Genomic DNA, 17,566 nt, shown 5'->3' on the forward strand with positions numbered 1-17,566 from the left:
GGCCTACTGAGTGTGGATGGTGTGGTGGTGCATGTCATGGAAGAAGAAACTGCCCAGCGCAGGGAACCATGTGTGGGGCATGTGGCCAGAAGGACCACTACGCAAGTGTCTGCAGATCCTCCGGGCAGCCTCAATGCCCACAACCCCAACCGCAACAAGCAAAAGCCTTCGCCAAGAAAAAGCAGCAAGCGGATACCAGTGCAAGGACGCTTCAGAACGACACTAAGCAGGGGCGACAGAGTCCTCCAATCAAAGATATATGTTGTCAATGCAGGAATTGAATGCCTGCTTAGTGGGGATGCAGCGGAAGACCTACGACTGATACAGTTCATCTGCGACATCACAGATTCAACTGACATCTCCGACCTCCTGGAGAAGTACCCGGGCATCCTCAACGGCATCAGATGTTTGAAAGGCAAACTCATAAAGCTTCACATCGACCAGACGGTACAGCCCTGGGCGGTACGCCACAGGAGAACCCCATTTCATATCAGAGACCTGGTCGAAAAGGAGCTACGCAAACTCGAAAAGGCTGGCATTATTGAACAAGTCACAGGACCAACACCCTGGGTCTCGCCTATGGTGGTAATAAAGAAAACGAAGCAACCAGGGAAAGTAAGGATTTGCATTGATATGCGCCTACCAAATGCAGCAATCAAAAGGGAGCGTCACATCAACCCCAGGCTAGATGTGATAATTACGGACCTCACAGGGTCGAGGGTTTTCTTGAAAATCGACCTGAACGCTGGATACCACCAGTTGAAACGACACCGCGACTCAAGGTACATCACAACCTTCTCCACACACCTGGGTCTATGCCGGTACAGAGACTGGGTTTCGGCATCTCCTCAGCAGCGGAGGTGTTCCAGCAGGCCATCCAGGAAGTAATCCGGGGAATCCCAGGGGTGCTGAATGTCAGTGACAACATCCTTATCCACGCCAGCGACAGGCAGGAACACATGCATCGCCTCGAGATGGTGATCAGCAGGCTTGAGACCGCAGGCCTAACCATCCACCGGGACAAATGCAAGTTCCTGAAAGAGGAGATAATATTTTTCGGGTACGTCTTCAACAGTGAGGGAGTTGCAGACGACCCACAAAATGTTGTGGACATTAAGGAGGCCTACCCATCCGACAACACCCACGGAGGTATGCAGTTTCTTGGGGATGACAGCCTATTGCGGGAGGTTCATCCCCAACCTGGCAACAATGTCCCAGCTGCTCAGGGAGCTCACCAGGTCGAACACCAAATGGAACTGGAGCTCCGAATGCCAGGAGGCGTTCGAGCAAATCAAGACGTCCCTGTCATCGGAAACAACAATGGCATATTATGACCCAATGTTGACGACTGAGCTATACATCGATGGTAGCCCCATCAGCCTCTGGGCTATCCTTGTTCAAATATAAAGGACAGGCGAAACAAAGCCCATCGCATATGCCTCCCGAGCCCTCACGCCCACTGAACAGCAATACTCACACATCGAGAAGGAGGCCATAGCAGTGCTCTGGGGCTGCCGCCTTTTCCACATCTACCTCTATGGACGAAAATTCAGGGCCCACACAGATCACAAGCCACTCATCCCGATCTTCACAGGGTCACCAGCACACCCTCTGGCCAGAATTGGAAAGTGGCTGCTCCACCTTCAGCAGTATGAGTTTGAGTTGGCCTACCAAGCGGGCACGGACAATCCCGGGGATTTCCTATCCACGTACCCGAGGGCTGCGACCTTAGGGGAAGTGAGCGCACATATGCCAAATCTTTCACACCATGAAGCCCAAGGCGGTCAGCATCGAAGACATTGTGGAGGCCACACACACTGACCCTTGCTGCGACATAGTCAAGAACACTATCATATCGGGAGATTGGAAATCCTTCCTCCGCCATGTACATAACTGTACGCCAGCGGCCAGAGACTTCCTTACTGGCATGTTCCCAGTACGACAGCTTTCGGTTTTGAGGAAACCACACCCGGTGTCGATATCTGGTCCTTGTCCTGACCATTCCCTGGTAGCCATCGTGAGCCAGAGCCACGACCCGGTCCGGCAGGCTGCTGGGGATCACAATGCGGGTTACCCTCAGGATCAACGAACGGTTGATCATGAGGGGAACTCACATTGTGATCCCCAGCAGAGCTGCCGGACAGGATCGTGGCTCTGGCAGACGAAGTCCACCAGGGTATGGTGTTAGGGAGAATTCTCAAAATGTGCTAATTTCCCTTACCTTTTGAGACCCCCAGCAACTTTGCTAGATTTCTAGGATTTTATATTTTTACCTGGGAAGAGTGTGAACCTTTCTTTCCCACTCTTCCATGTATTTTGTGTGTGTTTTACTTTTGTGTTCTTTGGTGATGGAGTATTGTTGTGGCCTTACAAACGACAGGATGCTGTACTTGGGTTCTAAATGTCTTTATTGTAAGACAAATGTGGAAACCTAGGTTGCCTTAGCTGAGGGCAGGCATTTACTCACAGTTCAGCTTAGTTCACTCTCAGTGCTTCCCAGCTAGCTCACTGTGGGAAGGGTGTGCACAACGACGGCACGCTGAGAGCTTCTAGGGCGCCCATGTAGCCTCCTGTGGCTGCGGACTTACGCCCTAGAAGCTGTGGTCCCAAGCTCTGTACGGCCTGAGCTTGTTGGCTCCTGATCAGGAGCAGCGCCGTTCCGCGACCAGCTCTGCTGCCGGTGCGCCAACCTTGGCGGAAGCGTTGTCCCGTGGAGTGTGGGCTTGCGAGATCCCGTTCTCTCGAGATCTTGCGAGAACACGCTCCCGCACGTCACGTGATGTCCCCACACACCTCCTTTGCTGGGAAAAGGATGGAAAGTCATTCCATGACAAAGTCTGCAAACTTGCTGGGTTTTCTTCTCTCTCTCTGGGGTCTGCTTAGGTCTGGACATGGGGCAGGACTGCTGGAATACTCTTGGGGGGTTGCGGGTGATTCAGGTTCTCCTTGTCTTGCTCTTCGCTGTGACTCCCTGGGTGGATTAGGAGAGTTGGGGCTTGATGACTCGTTGCCGTAGTGTGACTCGGAGGCATCACTTTCTGAGAGGCGAGGGTTTTCGGATGTCTCCTGGCGGTCTTGATTTTCTCTTGCTTCCCAGTGTGGCTGTCCGATGGATCCTTTCCTGCGGTACATGGCCACTCTTTCTAAATTCCATTTCCTTCCGTCACTGGTGCAGATGTGGTTTGACCCTTTCTCCAGGATTTCTATGGGGCTGCTGTACCTGGAGCCAGTCGCAGTGTCTTTGTGGGGAAGGCGTATCTTTACCAGGTCGCCTTTGCTAACTGCTGTGTGGTGGGCGGCTCGACGCAAGTCCCCTTGAGCCCTCATGGCTTCTTTGTTGCGCTGCATGCGAAAGACCACGTCATCCATGTCCAAGTCTTCGTCAGCCCTCACTTGATGGAGCCAAGGTGGTACCAGTGTGGATGCTGCCCTTCTCCCCCTCAGCAGATGGAATGGTGAAACACCGGTAACGGCGTTGGGGGTGATGCAGTGGGCTGCTACGGCTTCCTTGACTGTCTTGTACGGGTCTAGGCCCGAGGCATGCGCCAGTTGTAGCGCCCCTTTGATGAAACGGTTTGCCCGCTCAACCAGGCCATTGGCTTGTGGGTGGTAGAGACTTGCTCTCCGCTGTTTTATGTTGTGGAGTTTGAGAAATTTCTCCATTTCTCGAGAGACCAGCTGGACTCCGTTGTCCGTGACAATTTCTTCTGGGAGGCCTTCCCGCTGGAACATGGCAGTGAGAGCTTCGATGACTGTGCTTGTGGTGATGTCTGAAGTGAAATCGACTTCGACCCATTTGGAGAAATAGTCGACCGTGACTATCCCGTATTTGTGTTCCGGGGGCATGCTGTCTAGGGGCCCAATGAAGTCCAACCCTAGCTTGCACCACACTCGTTTGGGGACTTCGGTGGGCAGCATGGGGGCTTGCCTCACTGTTAGGCGCTTGTCACTGTTAGTGCATTCATGGCACCTTTCGACCATTTGTTGTATGTCCTGGTCCATGCCTGGCCACCAGTAGGCGTCGCGTATCCTCCGTTTGGTCATGTTGCATCCCAGATGGCCCGAGTGTGCTCTGCACGGTATCACTTTGCGAATTCCGCTGGGTGGAATGACTTGGTCGCCTCTGAGAATGAGGCCGTTCATGGTGGTGATTTCCTCGTTCACCTTCCAGTAGGGGCGAAGGCCTTCAGGGATCGCTCTTTCGTCGGGCCACCCGTCGCGGACCCAAGCTGCTACGCGCCGTAGGGCATCGTCCTGCTCGAACTCCTCCTGCCAGTGGCGCTCACTCAGGTCCATGTACTCGTCGTTCCTCAAGTCGCTGATGGAGGCTACGACACATTCATCTTCCAAGAATGTGGTACCAGGGGCGCTCTGGTTCAGGAGCCTGGACATGCAGTCCGCTTGTGCGTTCCTCCAGCCCACAACGTGGGCTATCTCATATGTATATTCCTGAAGCTTGGCGGCGATCCTAGCCAGCCTCGGGGTGGCAGTCCTAGTGCCACCCGGGCTCAACATGTGGATGAGGGGTTTATGGTCAGTGACCAGCCTGAATTTCGTGCCCCAAACATAAGATCTGAAGTAGTCGACAGCCCAGGCACATGCCAACATTTCTTTTTCAATGGTGGAGTAATTTTTCTCCGACGATGATAGGGCTTTCGATGCAAACACCACGATATTTTCAGTGTCACCCTTTTTCTGGGTCAGGGTGGCCCCTAGCCCGTATGCACTGGCGTCCGTAGTAATGCAGGTGTCCTTTTCAGGGTTGAACGGTTTGAGGCATGGTGCGTGTATAATTCTCCTTTTGATTTCCTCGAAAGCTTCATGTTGCTCTGGGCCCCAGGAGTAGGCTGCCCCTTTCTTCAGGAGCTCCCTCATGGGGGACGTGGTCTCGGAGAATCTCGGGACGAATTTAGCATAGTATTCAGCTAGGCCCAGGAACGAGCATAGTTCCTCCCTGGACATCGGGGCCGGGGCATCTGTTATGGCCTCCATGAGGTTTTTCTTGGGGCTGACCCCTTCACTTGAGATGCAGTACCCAAGGTATTCTACCTTGCTCACTCCAAAAACGCATTTTTTGTGGCGTAGATGAACGCCCTCCTCTTGAAGCTTGCTCAGGACTGCCCTGCGTGCTTTTTCATGGGTCTCGTTGTCCTTGGCATACACAAGGATGGCATCCTGGAAAAATGAGACATTTGCGAGTCCTTTGAGTAGCGAGTTCATCATCCTCTGGAATGCGGACACTGCCGACGACAACCCAAAAGGCATGAGGGTATATTGAAAGGTGCCGAAAGGAGTGATGAACGCTGTCAGGGGGCGTGTAGATTTATGTAGGAGAATCTGGTGATAGGCGTCACGCATGTCCAGCTTCGAGAAGATTGTCGCCTCTTTCAGCATGAGGACAATTTCGTTAATGCTGGGGAGCGGGAAGCTATCCGTGACTACCTCTATATTCAGGCTCCTCAGGTCGATGCATATCCTGAGGTCATTGCTGGATTTCTTTTTGACCAACACCACTGGACTCAGCCACTCTGAGGATTCCACAGTTTCGATGGTTCCTTCTTCGACCATCTTCCGAAGGTGGGCATCTAGCGCGGGTCTCGCCGTGGCAGGCACCGCCCTGACTTTGTGTTTCACGGGGACCACGTTGGGTTTCAGGCGAATCTTGTAGACAAAGTTTTTCACTTTCCCAGGTTTCTCGGAAAACAGGCTCGGGAAATTCTCCTTGAAATTTTGCGCTGCTCCTGAGGAGACCATGAGTACCTGTTCCGGAGTGCTGGAATCTAGTTTTATGGTGAGTTTGTGTTGATCGTCCCATCCCAGCACGGCTGGGCCTTCGGATGAGAAGTACACTTTGGTGGTGATAGACCTTCCTTTGAAGTCGATCCGGGCTCTGATGTAGCCTAGGAGGGCGACAGTTCCACCTCCAAACACCGTCGGTGATTGTTTGGTCGACCTGATTTCTACTTGTGCTTGTCCCATCATCTCCTTGTATGTGTCGATGGGAAGGATAGTGAGGTCAGATCCCGAATCTGCCATGACACGTGTTTCCATCCCGTCCACCTTAATGGTGCAGTGGGGCTTTTCCCTCCTGGCATGGGAGGCGTTGACCATGATGACCATCTTCTCAATGCGACGAGTCGCTTCCTTGTAGACGTCGTCTTCGTCATCGTCGTCGGCCACAGGTATTGCTTTCAAGCCGACAAAAATGCGCTGACCTTCAACGCCCAATGCATTTAACAGCATCGCTCTCTTCCTGACGGGGGCGTATCGCGCGCCGCCCACCGCCTCCAGATAGGTGGAGAAGAGATGCTCCCACTGCGTCCATGGAATTGCTGGGGTCCCTGGCGAAGGTAGAAACGCAAGGGGCGGTGTGGCACCTTGCATGGTGGGCCGTGGGTCTTTAGATATCCTCGTCGCCAATTATGTTGTGGCCTTACAAACGACAGGATGCTGTACTTGGGTTCTAAATGTCTTTATTGTAAGACAAACGTGGAAACCAAGGTTGCCTTAACTGAGGGCAGGCATTTACTCACAGTTCAGCTTAGTTCACTCTCAGTGCTTCCCAGCTAGCTCACTGTGGGAAGGGTGTGCACAACGACGGCACGCTGAGAGCTTCTAGGGCCCCCATGTAGCCTCCTGTGGCTGTGGACTTACGCCCTAGAAGCTGTGGTCCCAAGCTCTGCACGGCCTGAGCTTGTTGGCTCCTGATCAGGAGCAGCGCCGTTCCACGACCAGCTCTGCTGCCGGTGCGCCGCCCTTGGCAGGAGCGTTGTCCCGTGGAGTGTGGGCTCGCGAGATCCCGTTCTCTCGAGATCTCGCGAGAACACGCTCCTGCACTTCACGTGATGTCCCCACAAGTATCAAAACAACTCCATAGGCATCATCTTTTTCTATGTGTCACATAGCACCTTCAGTGCAGTGACACAGGGTTGTCTTTCTGACTCCCCAAGGTTTAAAAACCTTTTCTGGGACCGTCTACTGTCTCCCACAGCATGTAAAGTTAAATTGGCTTTACTAGTCTTTTTAAATTTACTGACCCAGCACACACTATCTTCCTATAGAGTGCTGAAGGGGTTGCCTAACTTCCCCTGAGTCAAAACACTCATGTAACAGTCAAATGTTACCTTTTCCTACTTTAAATGGCTGGTGGAAGTGGTTTAGATCAACTGCCGTGATTTTTCCCGACCGCTAACAATGGTAGCTAAAAATCGGGTCAGCCATGTTTTTCAATATGCCACCCAAGACCTATCTGTAAAAACAGACTCCGGTCATCTTTTTTTGCCATTTCTTTTCGAGTCGACCACTGGAACGAAAGAACCGAAGACGAGCTGAAGGAAGAGAATTGCTGCAACTCCTGGACGACCGGTGAAGCCCTGCTGCAGGTCTTAATTGCCTGAAACTCCATCGACGGAGAAGCCCTTTAAGGCTAACTTCTTCCCTTGAGTTTGGTGGGAACAACCAACTCGCAAGCCACCTGGACGCCGTCCCCATCTGGTCGAATTTTCATCAGAGTGCGGTTGAAAACCCGATAGCCAGATGGAAGGAAACCAGCTTGTGGACTTTAAGGCACTCACACCTTAAATCGACGTCTTGCTAAGCTTTTGGCCTCATCCCTGGGCAGTGCAGGAACCTCCCGACGTCCTCCTTCTTGTCCCCACGACTGAAGCTTAGGAACAGCGAGATCTGCTCGAACTGCCAGGAACAACTGCCTCAGCTACAGCTTTTCTTCACTAACAAGGTACTGTGCAAACGCAGTCCGGAAATCTTTTCAGCAACCCAGAAAGTGTATTTGTGGTTTATTAGAATGTGATATGGAGGTATTCTTGGCAGTGTAATGTTTTCAAACTGACTGAGTAAATAAATGTATATTCTTTTACCAAGAAACCTTGAGTAAGTGTTTGTTTGAATTACTTGATTAGTTGGTCCTTTGTGTAACTTGTTCTACTGCTCACTTAAACTCTTGAGATATGTCTGGCTGTTCGGCCATCACTACCACTTTACTGTGTAGTACAGGCTTGTACCTAAGATGAAATTGTGCTTACACTTGTAGTCTTAATTGCATGTAGTGTTCCCAACGGGCACTGCATGTGATTCTGCATAACGGTGGTGTACAGCGGTGAGGATAAAGTATACTTGTTACATTTAGAGTGCTACTTTTACCTTTGTTCAAATAATCCTCACAAGGCTAAGCAACACTAGAGGAGCAATTGTTTTATAATGACTGATAAGAAAAGCTACGGACAGGAGACCCTAGTCACTTTAACAGTTGATCAATTGAGAGATATGTGTAAAGCTAGGAATCTCACTGTAAAAGGCAAAAAGGTTGAATTGATAGAAAAGTTGTTAGAATACCAAAGTCTGAGGAGTGGGTCTGAAACCCCCACCCCTGCAGCAAATGTTGAAAATGTTGAACAGGATGATAATATGTCAGAGCCCAGCTCATTGTGGATGAGTTAGATGAGGCAGAAGAGTCTCACAATGTAGGCCCCGTTTTACCTCTACCTGCTCATAGGCCCCAACCTTTGACCACAGGGACCCCACCAGGTCCAACACTAAGTCCTGAATTTGTCTCTTTAGAATCCAAGCTCAAACTGAAAGCAAACATCAAGAAGTTAAACTCAGAGAAATTGAGTTGAGCCATGCACTTGAAATGAAAAAAGTTGTCTCTTGAAACTGGTTCTCTCCCCGAGTCTTCTAGGTCTTCCAGTCCTAAGGGGCCTTGCATGGCCAAAGATGCAGAAAGTATATATGAGGTTAAGCTTGATATTTTGGATTGGTTGGCTGCTTTTGAATATAACCATGGGATTGAAGACATTACAGGAAATACGCTGATTCCTTGGCTTTTTCTAGGCTGCCCCCTGTTGCAACTGATGTGGTAATGGAGTTGGGGGATATAGACAGAAATGAGTATGAAACTGTGAAGCTAGCTTTGATAGCTAGATTTGGGAAGACCCCTTCTCAGTTTCTTAAGAGGTTTAGGACCCTCAAAAAGCATGATGGTACCCCTTGGGCTACCTGGGTGACTGAATGCTTGAACAACTTAGATGGATGAGTTAAGGGTTACAGTGTAAGCACTTATGAAGGCATGAGTAATTTGTTTATGTTGGAATCTATTTATGATGCTTGCTCTCCTGAGCTGAGACAGCACTTGGCTGACTTTAAGGAAATTGATCCAAAGAAGTTAGCAAGGGCTGCTGACTTGTGGGTTGCCAACAGGGCTACTCACACGGATTTTGGGGTAACTCAGAAGAAGGATGAGGGGAAGCAGCACAAGAAAGATACTAAAGAGAATTCTAATACCTCCATTCCAAAAGAGGTCCCCAAACATAACAAGGATAAGCCCCCAGGGAAACTGAATCAGGCTAGTGTACCTCCTGGTGCCAAACCAGAAGGAGGTCAGAACAAACACCAATTGATAAGACATTTGGAAAGTTTTATGCTTGTGGGTCAACTGACCATGTGAAAGGGGATCCCAGATGTAAGGGTAAACCTTCAGGGATCCACACTGTCTCTTTAGCCTTCTCCCCAGAGGATGAAGTACCAATGGCAAGTGGAAACTTTCACTTACTGGCTGAGGAACCCATGAAAGTCTCAGCCAGTGTTTCTTTAGTATCTCTGTGTCTGTGGGAACAACAGAACGTAGATGTTTATAATTCTATTCCCGACAATACTAAAGAGTATTACAAAGACAGTGTTCTTGCGAATGGTCAGGAGACCCCTGCCATCAGAGACACTGGGGCCAGCATAACTGTAGTTGATTAATCATTTTTCAAGGTTGAGGATGTTGCTAAGGCACCCAAATTCCTAACTAAGCTTGCTGGAGGCCCTGTCCAAATGCTTCCACAGTTACCAGCTCTCATCCAGTGCAATGAGATGACTGTCAAGATAACTGTAAGTGTGCAGAGTGAAGTACCTGGGAGAGTCCTGTTGGGGAATGACTTAAAACCGTTTGGAGTTGTATCAAGCACCCCCAGGCCTCCCAGCAAAAGGAAACAGGAGCAGACTAGGAAGGCCAGAGAGAGTGCCTTAAAAGGCTCTCGAGAGGAGATTATAGAAGAAAATATAACTGTTACGCTCACCTGGCTCCCACAGGGGCGTCGGTCGGACCTGGACTGCTGCGGCCTCCACCCACGTGATGCGTAGTGCAGCGATGACTGACTGGATCTGCCCTCGTAATCTTGTCTGCTTGACCCATAGAAATATTCTCCTTATATTCTTGAAGGATGAGCCCTCCATCCTGCGAAGCACGCAGGGGCACGTTGATGACCAGTTACTTCACTGGCCTGAAGATATTGGAAGAGTTGTAGACAAATCCTGACTCCAAAAGGTCCTGGTGAAGAGCCGTAAGTATATAGTTCGTAAGAGTTCAAAATGTCTGGAATTCACTCCTGTCCAATTCCTCTTTTATCTTGCAGCTTTGACCCAGTAAGAAGATTGGCAGCTGAAAGCGCTCCGGTAAAAGTCTGTGTTACCCAACACTGTCCGGTAAATAATGCCAAGGGTTAAACTTGCTGCTTTCTCCTTATCTTACAGGTGCGGCATAAGAAGATGTGGCGTGCTGATGAATTATACCTCCAGCGGTAAAATCAGGTAAGCATATGGCGGCTAAAGAGATTGTCTCTGTCTGTTCTCTCTGCTCACCTTGTTGTATCTTGTCCCTCTTAGGTGCTGGGATTCGGCGATGTAAAGATGGAGACAGCGCTGGATCGAAGAGATGCTGCGTGGAACGGTTAGTATGGCGCGGCGCTGCTGCTGGTGATGCAACGCGCTTAAAACAAAGTCTTTCCTCTGGTTTGAAGATGCGATGAATGAGGAATCAGGTAATAAATCAGTTAATACTCTTGTTCTAACCTTTGCTTCTTTCCTTCTTTCTAGGTGCTCCAGGTTCGAGGCAGGCGTGGCAGAAGGCTGGATGCTGCTGCTGGCACGGTGAACGTTATGCTGCTGGATGCAGATTAACGCGAAGCGTGTGCTGCTCTTCGGGCGTGGTTTAAATAGCCCCCAAAGTAGTCCCAGGTAGGTATTAGTAACAAAATAGTCCCTAAGGTAAAGTAGTCCCTTCCAGGCCTCACATGGGCTTGGATCTTCTTGCAGCATGGTCTGCATCAGGTAAGTGTGCACCTATGAGCCTGGCGCCTATGGTGCCAGGACTGATGTCCCATATGAGCCTGGCACCATAGGCGCCAGGACTGAACCCAGACAGCCCCTAGCAGGGGTTGCTGGGTTTTCTCAAGGCGACATGATGCCTGCTCCGGGGCTGATGGACGTGGTCTGGATGCCCGGGGGTATGCATCATGACAATAACTCCCAGTCCACAGGACTTACTGACTGCAATTTCACAGAAGAAAGAGGAAAAAGGGAAACCTAAAACCTCCAGGAAGAAACCAGCCAGCACTCCTGTGCTACCAACCAGGACATCCCCGAGAGGACTGTCCAAAGTCACACCTGTGACTCCTCCACCAGCTGAGGCTGAGTGTGTGGAACAAGCTTGTGTGGTTGCTGCTGAGGAATCAGAGCTGGAAGAGGACCTTGCTCCTGTTGGAGATCTGGATCCTGCAGACCATCCTGAGCTGCAGTCTTCACTGGCAGAAGGTGGACCCTGTAGGGCAGACTTCAGCAGAGGTCAAAGAGAGTGCCCTACTCTTGAAGGTCTTCGCCAACAGGCAGCTTCCCAGCTGGATGGGCAAGAGCCAGGGAAGCATCAGCTGTACTGGGAAGATGGCCTCTTCTACAGTGAACCGACTGAGTCTATCCCAGGGGACTACAGAAGACTTGTAGTGCCTCTTGAAAGCAGACTCCAGTTTCTACAGTTAGCCCATGAGATACCTTTGGCTGGTCACTTAAGTTTTAAGAAGACCAAGGAAAGGCTCTCTTTATATTTCTGCTGGCCTAAGTTGGGGTCTGGCCTAAGTTGGGGTCTGATGTAGATAAGTACTGTAGGAGCTGTCACACTTGCCAAACCTCTGGCAAGAGTGGGGCCAAGAATGTGGTACCATTGGTGCCTCTCCCAGTGGTGGGAGTTCCTTTTGAGAGGGTAGGAATCAATATTGTTGGTCCCTTAGACCCTCCCACATCTTTAGGAAACAGATTTATCCTGGTTCTAGTAGACCATGCTACTAGGTATCCTGAAGCTATACCTATGAGGACTGTTACAACTCAGGCTGTTGCCAAGGCCCTACTTGGTATTCTTACCAGGGTAGGTTTTCCTAAGGAAGTTATCTCTGACAGGGGATGCAATGTTATGTCCCACTACATGCAAGCCATGTGGAAAAACTGTGGAGTAACTTACAAGTTCTCAACTGCCTACCATCCTCAGACAAATGGATTGGTAGAGAGGTTCAACCATATTATTAAGAGCATGATAGGTGCTTTAGAGGAACCCCTTAGAAGAAAGTGGGACCTTCTACTGCCATGCCTTCTATTTGCTTATAGAGAAGTCCCTCAGGAGGGAGTTGGATTTAGTCCCTTTGAACTTCTCTATGCCCATCCAGTTAGAGGCCCCTTGGCCCTAATTAAGGAGGGGTTGGAGAGTGCTCCTTCCCCCAAGCCAGTGGGAGTCACTGACTATGTGATTTGGTCTCCTGAGGAGAATGTCACACATGATGGCAGAAGCCTCAGATAACTTGAACGCAGGTCAGGCTCTGGTGAAGCATTGGCATGAGCCAACGTGGTTGAGTTTTCTCAAGACCAGCTAGTTCTAGTTATGGTACCTACAAGGCAGAGGGCCTTACAGGACAAATGGATAGGACCCTTCAAGGTTGTGGGTAAATTTGAAGAGGTCAACTATCTGGTGGATTTAGGCAATCCTAAGGAGGCTCCCAGAGTCTTTCACTGTCAGGTAAGTCAACCTCAATATCCGAATGGTTTGTTCCACTCTCTTCCTCACCTGAAGAAAGTGTAGTGGGTGTCTTCGTCTTCTTCTTTTCTCTCACTGTTGATTTCTTTCTATGCAGGTATGGCCGGCCGCGGAACGATGCCACCCTGGTTGCCGGAGAATATCCGGGAACCAGAGGCCCCAGATCCGCAGCCGCCAGAAGGGGAAAAAGCCGCAAGGGCAAAAAACCCCGGAGAATACTGATGTGTCGGTGAAGCTCTTCCGGACACACAGGTAAGCAATAAATCCACAAACAGAACTGCTCCACTCCGTTAAAGAGAAGGGAATGAAAGCAAGAGGAAATGAGCGTAAACCCAGGTAAGTAGAGAGAGAACGGGGAAGCCAGGACACGGGACCCGAGGCAAGGCAGGGAGACGCCGAGAGCACACGAGAAGCCACGTAGGACGAGAGAAAAGGTAAGGAGGCAAAGGAAAGGGGAAAGGCAAGAAAGCCAGATAGGAGGGCGGTAAGCCAAGAGGAAAATTCACGGAAGCGCTGGCAACAGAGGAGAAACGAAACCAGTTGCAACGCGACCGCCGCCGGTCGGAACTGAAGAAAAGCCGGCGGCGGCGGCCATGACAGAAAGAAAGACTAGACCACTGAAAACAATGCGGCACAACGTAGTGGAGCAATTCAATGGCGGCTGCGTCTCCATCGGTCCGATACCCTTACATAGAAAGGGGCGCATGACAGTATGCCCCCCCCCCCAGTGCGGGCGAAACCCGGTTTACCCGGATGGGTCCGGTAGAACTTTCTACAAACATGGAGCTTGGACATGTGAACTGGGTTCCCAAGAGTCTTCCGAAGAAAGAAAACCTTTCCAGGAAATAAGGAATTCCAATCTCCCTCTGTGGTAACGTGAGTCTTTGATCTTTTCCACCTCATATTCTTCTTCAGCTGTGTCCTCCACTCCTTTGTGCCGAGTTACAGGAGTATTGGGAATGTCTGCTGGGGCAGGACGCAACAAGGAGGAATAAAAAACAGGATGTATTTTGCTCATGTTCTTAGGTAGACGGAGGCGAAAGGCTACCGGGTTGATGCGAGATGCCACAGTAAAGGGGCCTATAAACCTAGGAGATAACTTGGAAGGGCGTACCCATCGAGGTAGGTATTTGGTGGATAACCACACTCTGGAGCCCGGTCCAAAAGATGGGACCTCCATTCTTTTTTGATTTGTCCATCCAACTTGAACGAGCCTCAACCAACGCTTTTTCAGCTATCTTGTGGGCCTCCTGGATTTGCAATAAACGGGCCTCAATGGAGGGGCACACAGCATTGGAGGATGATTTGGTAGGATTCACTTGGGGTGTTGCCCATAGGTACAAAAGAAAGGACTGAGACCAAGAGCGGAATGTGTGGAATTGTTATAGGCATATTCGGCAAAGGGCAGTAAATCATACCAGTCATCTTGGGCATTGTTAACATAGCATCGAAGATATTGTTCAAGAGTTCCATTGAGTCTCTCAGTCTGTCCATTAGTCTGTGGGTGGAAGCCTGATGAGAGAGCCCGAGTGATCCCTAACTGATGACATAAGGCTTTCCAGAATTTGGAGGTGAATTGACTCCCTCTATCCGAAATGATTTTGTTGGGTAAACCGTGTAGGCGAAAAACATCTTGGATAAAAACTTCTGCCATTTCGGATGCGGAGGGTAGTCCCAGAAGTGGGGAGAAGTGGGCTAACTTAGTGAGGGAATCCACAGTAACCATTATGCAGGTGTGCCCCTGAGATTCTGGTAGTTCTACGATGAAATCTGTGGATATCTGCTCCCAGTGTCTTGAAGGTAGCGGGATCTGCTCGAGAAGGCCAATGTGTTTCTGGTATCGATGCTTACAACGGACGCATGGGAGACAGGACTGTACATGTCTTCTGACGTCAGCAGACATTTCGGGCCAAAAGAAAGATCTTCTGACCAGATCTTCAGTGTTCTTTATGCATCGATGGCCTGCTGTCTTATGGTCATGGCACCATGATAATATTTGACTGCGCAGATCCGGTAACGGGATGTACAACTTATTGTTGTCACGCCCCCACACACACCCCATCTCCCACTTCCCCCCTCACACCTGTCTCTCCCACCAGCCGCTTCTCGCCGTCGTGTTCTCCATTCACATCAGCAGGGGAAGCACGGCAGGCGGGATACCATGTTGGGCGGACCCGCCTCTTTTCGCTCTTTTCCGCGTTGGCGGTTGCCATGGCGCCTCCTGCACAGCCGTGACGCCAGTATACCAGGAAGTACCGGCAGCACCAATCGCTGGCCGCGTTGCGCTCTGTCTCTAAGGTGGCTTTTCTTCTCTCCCATTTGTCGGGTGTGGCAGCCACGTGGGCTAACCCATTGTTGGAGGGCGACCATCCTGCTCTGTACGATTTCGAGTTATTGACCCAAGAAATGGCCAAGGTTTTCAACACTAGATATAAAGCCCAATCCAGAGACATGGAACTCCTGGATCTTACTCAAGGCCGGTCCACCCTCATTGAGTATATCACCAAGTTCAACCAGCTCGCTACTGAGACCTCCTGGCCAGAGAACAAAAAGGCAGTGATCTACTATCGGGGCTTGTGTGGTTCCATGAAGGATGCTTTATCTGTGGTGCCTTCTCTTCCCTCACTCTATATCGACCTAGTTGATTTGACCTTGCAAATCGACGCCAGATGGGCAGAACGAAGGGGGGAAGCAGGGCTATCCCATACCTCACTTTCAACCACATCCGGCACCTCACCCGAACCCATGCAGATCGGCGGGGTACGCAGCCCCATTACTCATGCCGAACGAGAGCGCAGAAGGGCGGACAATGCTTGCTTCTACTGCGGTCTCAACGGGCATTTTGTGAAGGAGTGTCCCCGTCGGCCAAGGAACAAAATTCCGGGTTTTCCGAAGACTCGCCCTTGAGATCAGGGGTTGGGGAGAGTCCTATACAAAATTCCTCTGATCCAGCTTTTGGTCCCGTCCGACCTGTGGTGGTACAAGCTTCCTTAAACCCTGCTGCAGGTATCTCCCATGCAGAACGAATAGTGATGGACTCTGGAGCTACAGGCTGCTTTATAGATATAGCGCTAGCCAGTTCACTGAACTTACCTCTGATAAAAAAAAAACACCCCGAACCGGTTCATGCAGTAGACGGGACGTCCCTAGCCTCTGGACCAATCTTGCAACAGACAGCCCTGTTGGAATTAATCATACAGGAAGTCCATAGAGAGACCATGTCATTTGATCTCATAGCCACACCTCAGTTCGGAGTCATCCTGGGCATTCCTTGGCTGAAGAGGCACAATCCTCTGATTAACTGGGGCACGGGTCAGGTCTCCTTCGAATCAGAAACGTGCCAATACTACTGCTTGCTCGAGACACCTCGGGTTTACAGCCCCGCAGACATCCTAGGGGTAGTCGCTTCTTTAGCCATAGAAGACAGGTCCGACACCCAGGACACTCACATGATAGGGGCGGTCACGAACAACATACCTCCTGAGTATCATGAGTTCCGGGCTGTGTTCGACAAAGGCTCTGTGGACGGTCTTCCTCCGCATCGATCCTACGACTGCCCCATTGATTTAGTCCCGGACGCTCCAATCCCAAAGGGCCGGATCTACTCCCTAACCCAGACGGAAGAGCGAGTCCTGCAAGAGTACATACAGCAGGCCCTGCATCTGGGTCACATTCACCCGTCAACATCCCCAGCTGCAAGTCCTATCTTCTTTGTGCCAAATAAGGAAGGGGATCTCCGTCCTTGCATAGATTACAGGCGTTTGAACGCCATCACGGTAAAAAACCGCTATCCCATACCTCTTATTACCCCGTTGTTAGACAAACTCACTCATGTCACGATTTACAACAAACTGGATCTTCGGGGGGCGTACAATCTCGTACGCATGCGAGAGGGAGATGAATGTAAGACGGCCTTCTGCTCACGACAAGGGTTGTTCGAGTATACAGTTATGCCGTTTGGCCTCTGTAATGCTCCTGCTACGTTTCAGCGCTTCATGGATGACATATTTAGCGATATCCTGAACGCCTACGTGGTAGTGTACTTAGATGACATACTGGTTTTCTCTTCCTCCCTCGATGAACACATCACGCATGTTAAGGAAGTGTTGGTACGACTCCAAGCCAACGCACTATTTGCTAAACCCGAGAAGTGCATTTTCCACACCAGTCAGGTTGAGTTCTTGGGGTTCCATATCTCTCCCGGGGGTCTCTCTATGAATCAGTCCAAAGTCCGGGCAATCAACGAATGGCCAATTCCGACCACACTCAAGCAACTGCAGTCATTTTTGGGTTTCGCTAACTTTTACCGACGATTCATTGCTGGGTTCTCCTCTATCGTAGCACCACTCACTGCGCTCACCAGCCCTTCCGTCCCCTATGTCTGGTCCGTGACACAACAAAACGCCTTTGACTCTCTGAAAACCATGTTGACCACTGCTCTGGTGTTACAACACCCTGACCCTGAACTCCCGTTTGTCCTCGAGGCAGACGCATCCTCCTATGCACTAGGCGCTGTACTGTCCCAACCATGTCCTGCCACTGGTCGTCTGCATCCGGTTGCATTTCACTCTCGCAAGTTTACGGCAAGCGAATTGCACTACACAGTTACGGAAAAAGAACTATTGGCCATTAAGGATGCTCTACAGATCTGGAGACACCACCTCCTGGGCGCAAAACACCAGACCGTGGTGTTCTCCGATCATAAGAATC

This window comes from Ambystoma mexicanum, chromosome 3p (genome assembly GCF_040938575.1).
Source record: "Ambystoma mexicanum isolate Mex_15411 chromosome 3p, UKY_AmexF1_1, whole genome shotgun sequence".
Classification (NCBI taxonomy): Eukaryota; Metazoa; Chordata; class Amphibia; order Caudata; family Ambystomatidae; genus Ambystoma; species Ambystoma mexicanum.